This window comes from Benincasa hispida, chromosome 3 (genome assembly GCF_009727055.1).
Source record: "Benincasa hispida cultivar B227 chromosome 3, ASM972705v1, whole genome shotgun sequence".
In the NCBI taxonomy this organism is placed as follows: Eukaryota; Viridiplantae; Streptophyta; class Magnoliopsida; order Cucurbitales; family Cucurbitaceae; genus Benincasa; species Benincasa hispida.
Genome location: NC_052351.1, coordinates 28,483,434 through 28,498,315, shown reverse-complemented (window position 1 = coordinate 28,498,315; position 14,882 = coordinate 28,483,434). Strand labels below are relative to the sequence as shown.

Here is a 14,882-nt window from a genome sequence, read left to right as displayed (position 1 = left end):
GCAAAGGCTTAGTGGATTCCCAATTCCCCCTTCCCCTTTGGCCCCAAATATAAAATGTTTGGAATCTTGTTCATTTTTTCATGCTATTCCTTCATCCATATTTATATGAACTTTCAATTTCATATTGTCTATGCACTAAACATCTCTCTCTACTCTATTTTTTTAGTGGATGTCAATCTCACTTTTCCTCTCTTTTTAGTGGGTTTTTCCCCCTTCCCCTTTGAAATTAAATATTATACTCTCTCAATTAACCCTTTTTTTTTTAATTATTAATAATATCATTATTATTTGTAATTGCTAATGATTTTCAAACCTCAATTCTATGATTACAAATCTAACAAAAAAATATTAACATCTTAAATCAACTCTTCACTTCTTTTTGTGTTCTCAAAGTTGAGATTTTTTTTTTTTATTTAAATTTTTTTGTGGACCTCACTATTTCCCTTTTGTGAAAATCAAAGTCTAACTTAATATACTTGTTGCCTCCTTTTCATCTTCAAAGGAGGGTCATCTTATACCCCTCCTCCTTCTTAGGAGCATCATATATCAAGTAGGGTATATAAATTCTTGTTCTAAAATTAAAGTGTGCATAATATAATAATAATTTTTTAAAAAATGCCCGCTAGATTCTAGTCTTCTTCACTTTTATCTTACCCTATTAATTCTAGTAATAAACGTATGATAATTCTCTTCTAAAACTCCAAAGTCGTATCACTAGATTGTTTGTATTAAAACGACTCTTCAAGTTTAGTTGGTCAGACGCCTCCATCTTACATCATATTCCACAAAAAGATACTCGGATTTGGACATATTAACTTTTGGGCTATCTTATATGATAGCTACTTCAATTTTGATAAATTACTATGCATTAAATTTGATGTTTTATTATAATCATACATATACAAGTAATCTACGTCACTGTAGTCAAATATGAGTCATTCAATTATAGAAGAAAACTTTTTAATCTAGAATGGCTATTTTGAATTTTTAAAAATTAGAAAGGAGATATGATATAATATTTTCTAAAAGAAAAAAAAAAGGTTTGATATATTTATATATTGAGGGTTGTAAATGTACCAAAGAATTACTATAGAGAAAGAGAGAGGTATTGCAATTGCTCAAAATAATGGTTTTGTTGCTTTGCTGACTGTAAATATTACCTTTCTTTCTCTATCAATTTTTTGTTAATTTGTTTGATAGCCACAAAGTAATTAAAGAAGAAAATAGAAAAGATTGGAATCTTCATCTCAAAAAAAGAAATGTTTTAAAAAAATATATATGTTAATGGTGGAAAGCAAAAAAAAAAAAAAAAAAAAAAAAAAAAAAAAAAAAAAGAAAAGAAAAGAAAAAAAAAAACTACTGCTTTGACCATTCCATTCTCTACAATATAATATAAATCCCATAGTTTATATATATTTTTTTATTAAAAGATTTGAAATGAAGTTAGACCCTTCAAAGTGCACACCCCTTCTTCTCATTTATACATTTGTAATTCATTCTTTAATTCTCAATCTTAAGAAAAAGGAAGTATAAGATCTTCCATGTGTTGATAAAAAAAAAAAAAAACCTAATTCAAAATTGTTTTACTTTTCTTTTTTAAAGTTCATAAATAAAGAAAACACATTCAAATTGTTTTTAACTTATAAGATCATAAATATTATATATTTTTCCTTTCAAGTTTTATTTTAAAATATGTCAAATGAGTTGAGGATTATTTAGTGGTTATGGAGGAAAATATAGAGTTTCATTAGATATTTTTTAAACTTCAACGGGACGTTTTAGAGGTGATAATCAGTTCGATTTTATTGGTTTTAAAACTAATCGAGGATCAAATCAAACAAATAGTTTTACAAAGAAGAGATCCAAACCTATGCCCAATAAGAAACAAAACCAATAGATTAATTTTTATTTAGTTTGATTTATTATCGGTTTGATTCCTAGTTTTTGGTATTTTTCTTTCTACTTTTATTTTGAATTTGTTCTTTTTGCTAATTTTAAATTAGAGTTGGGTCTATTCATTTTTCTTATAGATTGGAATTTGACAATTTTGTTTTTTCTTAGCATTTTTTAAAATAATAATTGGTCTTATTCTCTAAACAACAAATATATATGAACTATAATAATTAAAATACTAAAAGATACCTAATGTTAGAGTTTATTTTGAAGGGGATATATATACCACCGATTTGGTTCGATTTTTATTGGTTTTTCAAATGAAAAACCGATATGAACCAATACTTTTTTATTTTCTCCAAATACAAACCAATATATCTAATTTTATACTAAAAAACCAAACCAAACCATTAGATCGATTTGGATTGATTTGGTTTTTCAATTTTTTGGCTTTTTGTTGCACCCCTAGCCCTAATGATTAAGAATCTCAAATTGAAAAATATCAAAATACCTAAAAATAATTATAAAATAGATAGGGCTACTCCTCCAATTATTAATTTGGTTATTTTAGTCGTTGAATCGCGATGTTTGTTTGTAAGGGATGTTAGAGTATTTAATATTATATTATTTAATTTATGTTTATTATATATTTAGAAGTTGATTGACCTATTTTAGTATTTGTAGTATTTAAGGATGCTTTCAATCTCATTGTAGTGTCGCTGAATTTCTAATATACACCGCTGTACCTCTCTCTCTATTCTCTTGACTATGAAACACAACTTTAAAGAATTAATGATTAAATTTGTAATTTAACTTTTAGTAAATTACTAGACATAAATCAATTCAAACGAAAAAAATAAAGAACTCATCTTTTCAAAAGATGATTTTATGGCCTGACTTTGGAGTTGCTACAAATGGGCCACAAGAAAAATGTGCACATTGGTAGTATAACTAGCAATTATGATTTTCGGGTAGTTACAAATATGATAATCTTTTGCAGATATAACAAAATATAGATTCAGTTACAAATTTTATCAATGATAGAGTATATTAGTGAAAGAGTTTATCATTGATAGATTTTGTTATATTTATAATTCTTTAAAGATATTGCTACAGACTTAATTATAAGTTTTAAAAGTGTTTTATTAACATTTTGCTATATTCTCAATATCACTTTCATTAGTGATTCTAATAGTCTCTCTACATACATGAGTTCTTTTACTTGGTCATTGGTTTTTTTTTTTTTTTTTCAAATTTATTTTATTCTTAAAATTAATAATAATACCTTTTTTTGTTTTTTTTCCCTCTTAGCTTTCTTGAAAAAGTGGTTTCAACATGCAACATTATTAAATGGAAGGTGATGGTTCCCCTAGGCACTTAGACAAAGAAAATGGGTCATCCACTTAGCCTTTTATTCATTTTATTTTTCTCTCTTTATAATCTCTTTTTTATTTAATTTGCATTACATGGGGATGTGGGTTTCTGATGTTTAAAAAAGGGGAGGATGTGGGTTTTTGATTTGTTGTTGTTTTGTTGGTCCAAAAAGCATTATGGGGTTTCCAAGTTGGTGGAGTTATAATTATATTAAGTGAAAGAAAAATAAAGTTGAAGTGAAGTGCTGCCCAATTCAATGACTTCCACAGTAGGAAATGAAAAGGAAAAAAAAAAAAAAAGGAGAAACAAAGGCTGGTCCAAACTCACGTGACCTGAAGATGTTCGATGAAATGCCTCAACCAAAAACTAACAAAATTAAAGACCTCAAACGCAAAGGCAAAGGCAAAGGCAGAGGCCCCTCCTTGCATCTGTGCGTGTGGGGCCGAGCCAATCATCCATCCTTCACATCATCAGCCCCCACACCCTCCTCGGATATATATTATTGTCTATAATTTGGAAGAATCGATTCTTTTAGTTCATGGATCACGTGTAATGTCTTTCATACTAATACTATCTTCACTTATCATTATATTCATCCACCTCTAGTCTTTGTTTACGTGTATTTTTCAATTCCATTGTTTTTAGTTTCCATTTTGGGATCACTCTGTTTTACTTGTTCCTCTACATTATTTATGTAATTATCCTTGTGGGGATTGCAAGTGTTTTAATTAATTATGTGTGTGTGTTTTTTTTTTTTAAATTGTGTTTCTTTCTTCTCGATTTATTTACTATGATTTTTAGTAACCATCATAGATTGAGTCAGTAAAAGTCGTTGATATAATCTATGGTAGTCATCTCCTTATAGGGGTGTTTAGCTCACTAATGACGAAAATTAGCCATCAAAGACTTATGACTAAAATTAGAGGGACGCAATATGCGATGCATGTCTTAAGGTATGCGTTGATTCTCATGCGTCGCCGGTCATGCATTGGAATGAAACTATGCGTTAACGAATGTATCCGATGACCATGCGTTCCCGTCACAAGTTTTCTTGCGCTCACGCCAAGTATAATGCTAACGCAAGTTTCTCGGGTGATCCGAGGTCGAACTCAGGGACTTGTAACTAAATGCTATACGGTGATGTGTATGCGACAGTTGAATAAAAGAATGATGGAGGGGTGTAAGCTATAAACTACTCCTACGCCTAACTAACAGACAACGCAATGAGAAGTATGGATGAGCCACCTTCTATCTGGCCTCTGTACTAACTAGTAGTGGAGTGGCTTGCTAGGTAGAGATACGACAACTGTTGATGCATAGTAAATGGATGGAAAATAGATAAAATGTGAGGATGTCTTCATCGCAACCCTTAAGATTGACCGCAAGGGCAACCTCAGCCAACACAAGCTATGCGATCATGCTACACACTTGAGCCTAACTCTAGGACGTATGCGATGTATATGCGAAATGCCGGGATGACTGCATACCACCGTATCCTACTTTTTGGACACATGCAATATCCTCTCCGTAGGGTGCATACACTATATAATAGAAAACGAAGCTTATTCCTAAGTTCCCCATTCTTACTTATGCGATCCAATCCACTCTCCCGAGACTTAGATTTGGTTTTTAGACTACTTTTCCAAGTATGCCTAAATGATGAATGATGCATTCATATGACAAGGTAACCGCATGAACTTGGCTGATATAAGGTTATTCCTATCTCTAGTGAATACTTGCTTACATTGCTTAATGCGACCAACCACTTACCCTCCCGGGCAGTTAGTTGTTGTTGACTTTACTCATAGACAAGCGTTGCATCCGCCTATAGACAGGCGTTGCTACAGCTTCACACTAAGCAAATAAGGTTTTCTCACAATACTCACGCAACGCACACCTACCGGTGGTTTGCTACATGCTTCATATTTTCCTATGCCGCATGATTAAGTATGCGATACTCTAAAAGTCTCACTAAGTGATGCAATGAATGTTAAAGGTGCTAAGTAAAGAAAGATGGAGATGGAATTGAAGGAAACACAGAAATGCATTGAACACACAATGTATTAATTTTTTAATCCAAAATATAATACAATACAATATAAGAAAAGAAAAGAAAATGAAAGGACCAGCTGGAAGCAATGTCTTGCTTCCAACGGATGTGTGTCAAGGCTGTCGGTGGTGCCATGGAAGGGCGGTGGAGCTGACTCTCTCGAGATCTAACTCCGGCGAAGGCTTCGATCGTCACTCGGAATGGATGAAGCAGATGAACTCTCAAGCTTTCTTTTAACGCATTAGTCTGGATCACAAGGATCCACCCGAAGGTAGGGAACCTTGGATGAAAACCTTGGATCAATTGAAATTCAGCTCAGCGACTTCTATTTATAGAGCTTTATCGCCGACAACATTAATGGACCTGCTCTGATTTTGACATTAGCAGCGCGTTGGTCCTTTTCTAAATTTCGGCTGCTAACGACGTGGTAGGTGAAATATCAACATCATCTTTTGATTTTCCCGAGATATGTGTTGATGCTTCCATTCCACTAACCTTACGGTAATCCTGCCATTATGGTTATCATCTTATAGCCGCAATCTTGAAATGACTGCAATCGCTTGGTTACCGCAACTTCTACACGATGATCGCAATTGCTTGACGATCACAATTCCTATGCGATGGATGCATGCGGTTGATTACCGCAACACCTATGCGTTCGCGTTTGCGATGGAGAAGTTCTCCACATGCGGTCGTCTATGCGATAGCCCGGCTTCCGTGTCTGCGTCCGATTCATGTGTTAGCTACAAAGATATACAATTCAACGCATAATAATGCATAATAGTGGGTTAGCCGAAATTCTTAATGCTGAACGACGCAAACTCATTTTCTCATGAATTCCTAACATAATTGCCGCATATTCTGCTAAACAGCCCTCATAATTCTAAATAAAAGGCCTAAGATGACGTGCATTTCTGTCCGTCATCACACCTCAAACTTAGAATCATGCTTGTCCTCAAGCATGCGTTATACTCAAGAAATTCTAACTCACCTTCTGGCTTTCCTTTGCGATGACTAGCCTCTCAGAGTATAATTTACTCGTACCCTTAACCATTGCCGCAATACTCTTCTCCACTTTGGCTGCTTCTTCAAAAAGATCTTTCCTAAGTTTAAATCCGACAAGCCTTTGCTCAAAAACTTCTTATTCATTCATCACAACTTTGGATTTAGCTTTTGAGAATGCATTCGTTCAAAACACTTCAAAAATTTGCGATGACTTATTCGAATGCGGTGTTGAACCTGGTTACGCTATTTGTTTTGGCTTACCTCCACGTGTGTCATGCAGGCATCCAACTTCGGTTGCGTTCCATATTCAACTCAACTCTTGTCTTGCTTAATTAGGCTTGCACCCGATAGAAGAGTTGCGCTTATGCATTGATCTTGGCGACTTACTTTCATTTTGGCTTGCCCCTACGTGTGTCATGCGGATATCAACTACGGGTAAGTGCCTTTCACAACTTAACTCTTATCAACATGGGTTTCTCCATTGCATTGACAGTGGAGTTGTTATTCTCATTTTTTTTAAAATGACCACAATGTAATGAACGTAATTCTTCGAGACCGCTGCCACCCCCAAACTTAGAGGTTGGCAGCGTTCTCACCGCAAAGCTAAAAATAAACTTAACAGGATTGCGGTAACCAATGTTTGAGTGAAGGTTTGCATATAAAACTTAAGACTTTAAAAAATTGAAGAAGCTATTAAAAGTAGGGAGTGCCTTGCGATGCTTAGTTAGCAGATGCGGTGAATTATACATACCATCATAGATGCATCGCAAAAGAACGCAATCAGACAAGGAGAATTTCAAAAGAATAATGCATAAAGGATTACAAGAAAGAACCTTAGGTGGAATAACGCATGTGATCATGCGTTGGAATCCAGCGATCGAAGCCATGCATTGAAGAATGGAGGGAATTCTTCCATTGTAACTGTGCACCGAGGAGAATTATTGGCGCACCTACAAGGAGTAAAGGCACCACAACCAAGGAAGCAGCCGCATATCCAAAATAGCAATAAAATAAAAATAAAAATAAATTAAACTTAAGAAAGCAAGGTAAAGATAGAGTAGAAGACGTCCTTGGAGAAATTGGAGTTTTGTCACCGCAAAGAGTCTTACATGCAGGAGATTGTTCTCAACTGCTTTGGTCAAAGAGCTTACCCTGACCATTGGAACTTCTGGCAATTGTTGGGAGTATGCGGCTGTCCTGTGCTTAGAATTACCTTTAGCTCATGCGATTGATTGCCCTCCTATCTTGGGGTCAATACTGGCTTTCGGCGCATTACCTACACTTTAATATTGGTTGCAACTTGGTCGCACAAGCTACAATACTCCCAAGATAAAAAGGTTGCCTGCAGACACACAAAACTTAACAAACAATTAACTGCCAAGTCCTCAACAACGACGCCAAAACTTGATGACTAAAATTAGAGCGACGCAATATGCGATGCATATCTTAAGGTATGCGTTGATTCTCATGCGTCGATGGTCATGTGTTGGAATGAAACTATGCGTTAACGAATGTATGCGATGACCATGCATTTCCGTCACAAGTTTTCTTTCGCTCACGCCAAATATAACGCGAACACAAGTTTCTCGGGTGATCCGAGGTCGAACTCAAGGACTTGTAACTAAATGCTATGTGGTGATGTGTATGCAACGATTGAATAAAAGAATGATGGAAGGGTGTAAGCTATAAATTACTACTACTCCTAACTAACAGACAACGTAATGAGAAGTATGAATGAGAGGTAGAAACACGACAACTGTTGATGCGTAGTAAATGGATGGAAAACAGATAAAATGTGAGGATGTCTTCATCGTAACCCTTAAGATTGACCGCAAGAGAAACCTCAGCCAACGCAAGCTATGCGATCATGCTACACACACTTGAGCCTAACTCTAGGATGTATGCGATGTATATGTGAAATGTCGGGATGACCGCATACCACATATCCTACTTCTTGGACGCATGCAATATCCTCTTCGTAGGGTGCATATGCTGTGTAATAGCAAATAGAGCTTATTTCTAAGTTCTCCATTCTTGCTTATGCGATCCAATCTGCTATCCCGAGACTTAGATTTAGTTTATAAACAGGCGTTGCTACAGCTTCACACTAAGCAAATAAGGTTTTTTCACAATACTCACGCAACGCACACCTACCGGTGGTTTGCTACATGCTTCATATTCCTATGCCGCATGATTAAGTATGTGATACTCTAACAGTCTCACTAAGTGATACAATGAATGTTAAAGGTGCTAAGTAAAGAAAGATGGAGATGGAATCGAAGGAAACACAGAAATGCATTAATTTTTTAATCCAAAATGTAATACAATACAATATTAGAAAAGAAGAGAAAATGAAAGGACCAGCTGGAAGCAATGTCTTGCTTCCAGCAGATGTGTTCAAGGCTGCCGGTGTTACCATGGAAGGGCGGTGGAGCTGACTCTCTCGAGATCTAACTCCGACGAAGGCTCCGTCGTCACTCAGAATGGATGAAGCAGATGAACTCTCAAGCTTTCTTCTAACGCATTAGTACGGATCACAAGAATCCATCCGAAGGTAGGGAACCTTGGATGAAAACCTTGGATCAATTGAAATTTTGCTCAGTGGCTTCTATTTATAGAGCTTGATCGCCGACAGCATTAATGGACATGCTCTGATTTTGACATTAGCGGTGCGTTGATCCTTTTGTGAATTTCGGCTGCTAACGGCGTGGTAGGTGAAATGTCAACATCATCTTTTGATTTTCTCGAGATATGCGTTGATGCTTCCATTCCACCAACCTTGCGGTAATCCTGCCATTATGGTTATCATCGTGTAGCCGCAATCTTGAAATGACCACAATCGCTTGGTTACCGCAACTTCCACACGATGACCACAATCGCTTGACGATTGCAACTCCTATGCGATGGATGCATGCGGTTGATTACCGCAACACCAATGTGTTGATCGTATGCGTTCGTGTTTGCGATGGAGAAGTTCTCTGCATGCGGTCGTCTATACGATAGCCCGACTTCTGCATGTTCGATAATCAACTTCAACAACCATTTCCGACTATTATAAGACTAATGTCTGTTAAAGTATGTTGTAGGGTTGTTGATTATATAAAAAAATATTATTTTTTCTACATTTAGTGTAATATTTATATGTAATGAATTCACATATCAAATGAGTGTTAAGAATATTTAGACAAAAGTATGTATGTAACATATAACAAAGAAAACCATAAAATGAAAAGAAGAATTTCCTGAAACATTTTCCAGCAAGAATTAGTGAAAAATAAAGATTTGTTCTATGATGATCCTACAAATTTAGAGGAAATGAAAGTGAAACTGTTAAATAAATGTGATGACATTTATTTAACAAAAGAGATTTGTTCCAGCAAGAATTAGTGAAAAATAGAGATTTGTTCTATGATGATCCTACAAATTTAGAGGAAATGAAAGTGAAACTGTTAAATAAATGTGATGACATTCTATTGGCTGTTACGATGATGGGGGAGATTTAATTAAAAAAAATTTCATGACATATTAAAAAATATAGAGCAGCAATAGGAAGAAAAAGAAAAAGAAAAAGATGATAATGAAATTCATGGAAAAAAATTAGCTAGAATCAAAAGTTTTGATTTCGCTTTAGTTTCTCATTTTATTTAATCATATTTCTACAAGAAATGTAATGAGTTAATTGTTGTTCATTGCCTTAAAAAGAAAAAAAGAAAGAAAAGTTTTAAAAATTAAAAGAAAAAAGTTATAATCCATATTTTATTCAAACAAAGATAGGTAGAATTATTGAATAAAAAAATTTTCAAAACAAAAATAGCAATCATAAAAGCATATTATTTAAAGTTCAAAAAACTGCATCAGATACCCAGACATATGAACTCAATTATACACCACAAGCACAGATATATGAACTCAAATCAAATAATTCTACATCCCAGACACAGACATATGAACTTTAGACATCCTATCTCAACTCAACGCCCCAAACAACCACTAAGATTTAATTTTCTATGAGTTTTCTCGGACACCTTAATATTGTAGGATTAGGTGGGTTGTCTAGTGAATTGGTCGAACTCGTGGATATAATAAAAGTTCTATGATTCAACTTCTATTAAAAACATTTTGATTCTTAGTCAAATTCTGTATAAGAACAAAGACATTATATATTTCCTTCACAAAACTAATAATAATAACGTGAACTCAAACATATATGAGACAAAGCATTTGCTTTATAAAATAAGTGAATAAAGTACCTATGTTATTATTATTTTTTTATTGTTGTCGCTCGGATTTCTTTTGGTTTATTGTTGTTGTGGGCTCTCATAGGCTTGACATCGACTCACTTCTTTGGTCTGGTCTCACTTTTCAAGCTAATCTGCATAAGAGATCCTCACATCAGTTTCATGTCAAACTTACTATACTTCGATGCCTAAGTTAGTACAAAGATTGTATAGTTCAGTTAAGCACAAAGAAGCAATGCCAGAGCTCTCATTTAGGGATGACATACTCTTCTTCCTTTGGGAGTCGTTGAGTGCAACTATTTATAGGCCCTTCATCTAACACTCGCCTCTAGTTACATGAAACTTTGATGATGTCAAGAGTGTTTCTAGAGCTTGAGGTTGTAGTGTAACGGCCCGACTTTTTAAGACATTTAATAGGGTTGTTACCTAATGCATACATAAACTCGTACATAGACATTTGCATTAAAAACATGAAAAGATTGGTTGATTAAATAAAGAATTAAAATCAAACTTTCTACTTAATATTTCATAACATTCTGAGTTGGGGTGCTCCAAAAACATAAATTTTAAATTAAGAAAATTTACCGAAAGAAAATCGTTAATACTAAACTCTATAAAAAACCATGTTTATGAAAAGAAGATAGTAAACCATAAAAACAACACAAGAACTCATATGCAAAAGTTGTCTGTCTAGTCCTTTTGATACTATCATGGATTCCTCTTATTAGTCGCTTGAGTATCCTTGGCCTTACTTGAAAAACATGTAAACATAAAGGATGAGTATAAAATACTTTATAAGTGACCCCATTAGGATCAGGCTATGCAATCACATGTTTTGAATGCCTGGGGTTAATGGGACATACATACTGAAGTTGTTCCTGAATGGCTAACTAGGGGGGATAACCTATCTCGTCCTGACATGCATGTCTAGTGGCCCGATGGCACACCATCAAATAAAACATGAAAGTGAACCTGTTGATTCACGAAGTCGTAACAAATAAATGGGCCTATCAAATGATATGATTCTGATCATTCATGTAGAGACATATAAGCAGTGGCGTTCTATACAAAACCCTTTAATATAAGACTCGATCACGAAATGAATAGTCTCATTATATAGCGCCGTTAATAGTAGAGACTTACATTTCACCAGGATGACCATAGGTGACATGATCTGAATCCTAAGTGAGTTGTGAACTTTTGCATATAAAGCCGGTCCTTTGATTTGTATGGGTGAGAGTGGCAGATCACCGACTCAATATGCCGACTATTTTGGGTATTCGTCCGATTAGGGAGTTGAGAACACAGCTATACAAGATGAAATTCACTCCTTCCCTGATGTCGGGATAAACAGATAAATTGTTCCCTTAAGCGTTGATTCTGGGGCTTGAAGAATGTGGCGCCATACCCTCTCTTGGCTTGAGAAAGGTCTGGTTATAGTTGAATTATGACTTATTGTTCATTAGAGGGATCAGTGGCATTGATGGAGTTAGATGTAACAACAATAGCAAAACAGTAATTTTGGCTCAACTGTACTTACGAGTAATTTGTGAACGGTCATCACATTGTTGACTGGTTATATCCAATGGACACTGAAATATATTTGTAGTATGAAGAGTGCAAATGTTGGTTTTTAGTAGAGTAGCTGACTGTTAATGGATGTTGGATAATTAATATTAAAGGAGTTTAATTAATTATCCAGTACCATTGGAACTTCAATCTATAGGTCCATAAGGTCCTCTTTGTAGTTCAACATGGATTATTGAGAATTAATTTTGGATTAATTTGAATTGTTCAAATTAATCGAGGAAATTAATTATATATGATATGATTATTTAAAATTAATTATATCATATATAATTAATATAATACATTTGATACATTATAATATAAAGTTTTTTTTAAGATGAATTAAATATTTGAATATGATTCAAACACTAATTATCTGGATAAGATTTATATAATTAATTTTAATATGAATTTGATTTATATTAAATGTCATAAATAATATAGAGAATTCAAACTATTGGTTACATTGTATTTGATAAAATTTAAAAACTATAGGTTATATGTTATTTTAGATATAATATATAGTGTGTGTACATATATATATCTATATATATATATATATATATATTAATAAAGTGGTTATTATATGATTATATATTTTTAATTAAATTAGAATAGTTTTAACTTAATTTGAATTTATGAAAGAAGGGAATTATAACTCCTTCCTTTGGTTTTTCCCTAATCACGTATGTTAGAATGAGAGGTTATAAGAGATCTTCTTCTTCCTCTTGCTTTTCACGCAGAGAAGGTCTACTGGTTACTCTCTGGTCTTGATCTCTCAGTAATCTCTCTCGGAAACACAGAAAAATTCATCTCCTCTCAAATCCTCTCCATCTCCCAAAATCAACAAAGTCCATACCTCCTGTAATTATCAATCCCTAAGAATAATACAAAAGACTTTCTTGTGGTGGTGTCCAACCAAATAGTGATTTGGTGATTGCTGTGAGTTTTTTTGGGTGTTTGCGTTATGAGAATTTTTTATGACCGGAAGGAGGAGGTTCATGAGGATTCGGTTCTTCAAGGGTAAGTGTTCTTCTATAAAATCTGTGACTATGCATAATGTTCTTCAAGGGTAAGTGATATAACTCTTCTTCTTCTCTTTAGATGCATACTGTAAAATCTATGACTATGCATAATGTTCTTCTAAATTCTAATTCCCTGTAAAAATTTAAAATTGGGACACGATTCACACTTCTACATCGGACCTTACAGTCCTTAAAAAACCATGCATCAAGGCGAGCCAGTGTAACACCTCTATTGGTCTAACATGCGTCACATACAAAATTTCTTATGAGGTCACACAACATAAATCATAACATAATACATAACTGCAACCTACTCATAATCCTCATCAATTTCATGCATCGAATGGGTAACATGCTACCAAATCCAATTAATGTCATAATACATCTGAACTAGGGTGCTTGGCATGAGGGCACCCGATATAATATCACTTACTTCAAAGCTTAAGTTTAAATAATAGATAAAATAATCCCCTTCTCGATTTGGAAGTTTTGGATCAAGGTCCGTAATGCAAAACACAATCATTCAATTTCAATCTTTGGGGCCAATTCTAAAACATACAAAATTCACTCCAACGATCTCCAAATAACTTACCCAAATCTTTTAGAATCGCCAAGTGTTGGACAACCTGCTAGAAAGGCTTCAAAATCTCGAATTCAATCCCCTAAATTAAAGTCGAACCAATCAAAATAATTCAATTATCTAAATTTTGGCCTAAGAAATTTTAAAATTAAATGACATAAAAATTCAATAATTTAAGAAAATTAAGTTAAATTTAACTAGAACTCGGGATGTTAGATGTAGGGTATGTCAGATCGTATATAGTTGGGTTATTTCTCTATTGGTATATATTCACCAAATCGGCTAGTTGATCCAAGCGATGACACTAACTTTTTCTTTTAGGGAGGCACACCCTCTTATGCTTTCTCTTAGTACTCTAAGAACTTAAGTCTGCCAGTAAATTATACACCTTGCCTTGTTCAACCCTCGACACTTATTACATCATTGATAAGGATCAAAACAAAATTATCTCAAAATCATTAAAATCTTGGGGAGGGTTTTCTTTCTTCCGCGTAGTACTTAGTGACCAAAGATAAATATGAAAAGCAAAATCTAACTTTTAGTTAATCTATAAAATATAAAATACACACCCTTATTAGCATCTGCTCTCGTAGCTCAGTTGGTTAGAGCACCCGTTTAGTAAGCGGGAGGTCTTGAGTTCGACTCTCAACGAGAGCAACTTTATTTTCTGTTATTTAAATATATAAAAGTTTTCTTTTTTCTTATTTGATATTTGACAGTTTCATGCTTTTTGTTCCTTTTTGTTACGTAAGTATGAGTTGATATGTGGTTTGGTATGTTTTTTTGGGTGTAAAATGGAACATATTATTTTGTTTTTAAAGAAAACAAAAAATTATTGATTTATGAATTTGTTTTATTGAAAAAATCCATCAAAACTAAACTAAACTGAACAATGGTATATATATAACATTTTTTGTATTTTTATTTTGGTGCAAGCAATATTAAAAATAAAATTTGAACCGTCGATTTTTTTCTTTATTAGTCATCGGTTTGGTTTTCTATTTTATAGACTCAATCAATTCAGTTAGCTCCAAAATCGAAAAAATAAAACAAAGTATCTCCCCAATGTAAGCTATGTTAATATTGACAAACTTATACACATATACTAGTGACGAGGAAGTGAAAGTGGCGCATTCAATACAAGCCCA

General features: G+C 33.9%; 1 non-coding gene across 1 annotated transcript; it reads left to right on the top strand.

Moving 5' to 3' along the window:
- Positions 1-14,317: 14,317 nt before the first annotated feature.
- TRNAT-AGU lies at positions 14,318-14,391 on the top strand. Its single transcript has one exon. It is a non-coding gene; the product is annotated as a tRNA-Thr (tRNA).
- The last annotated feature ends 491 nt before the right edge of the window (positions 14,392-14,882 follow it).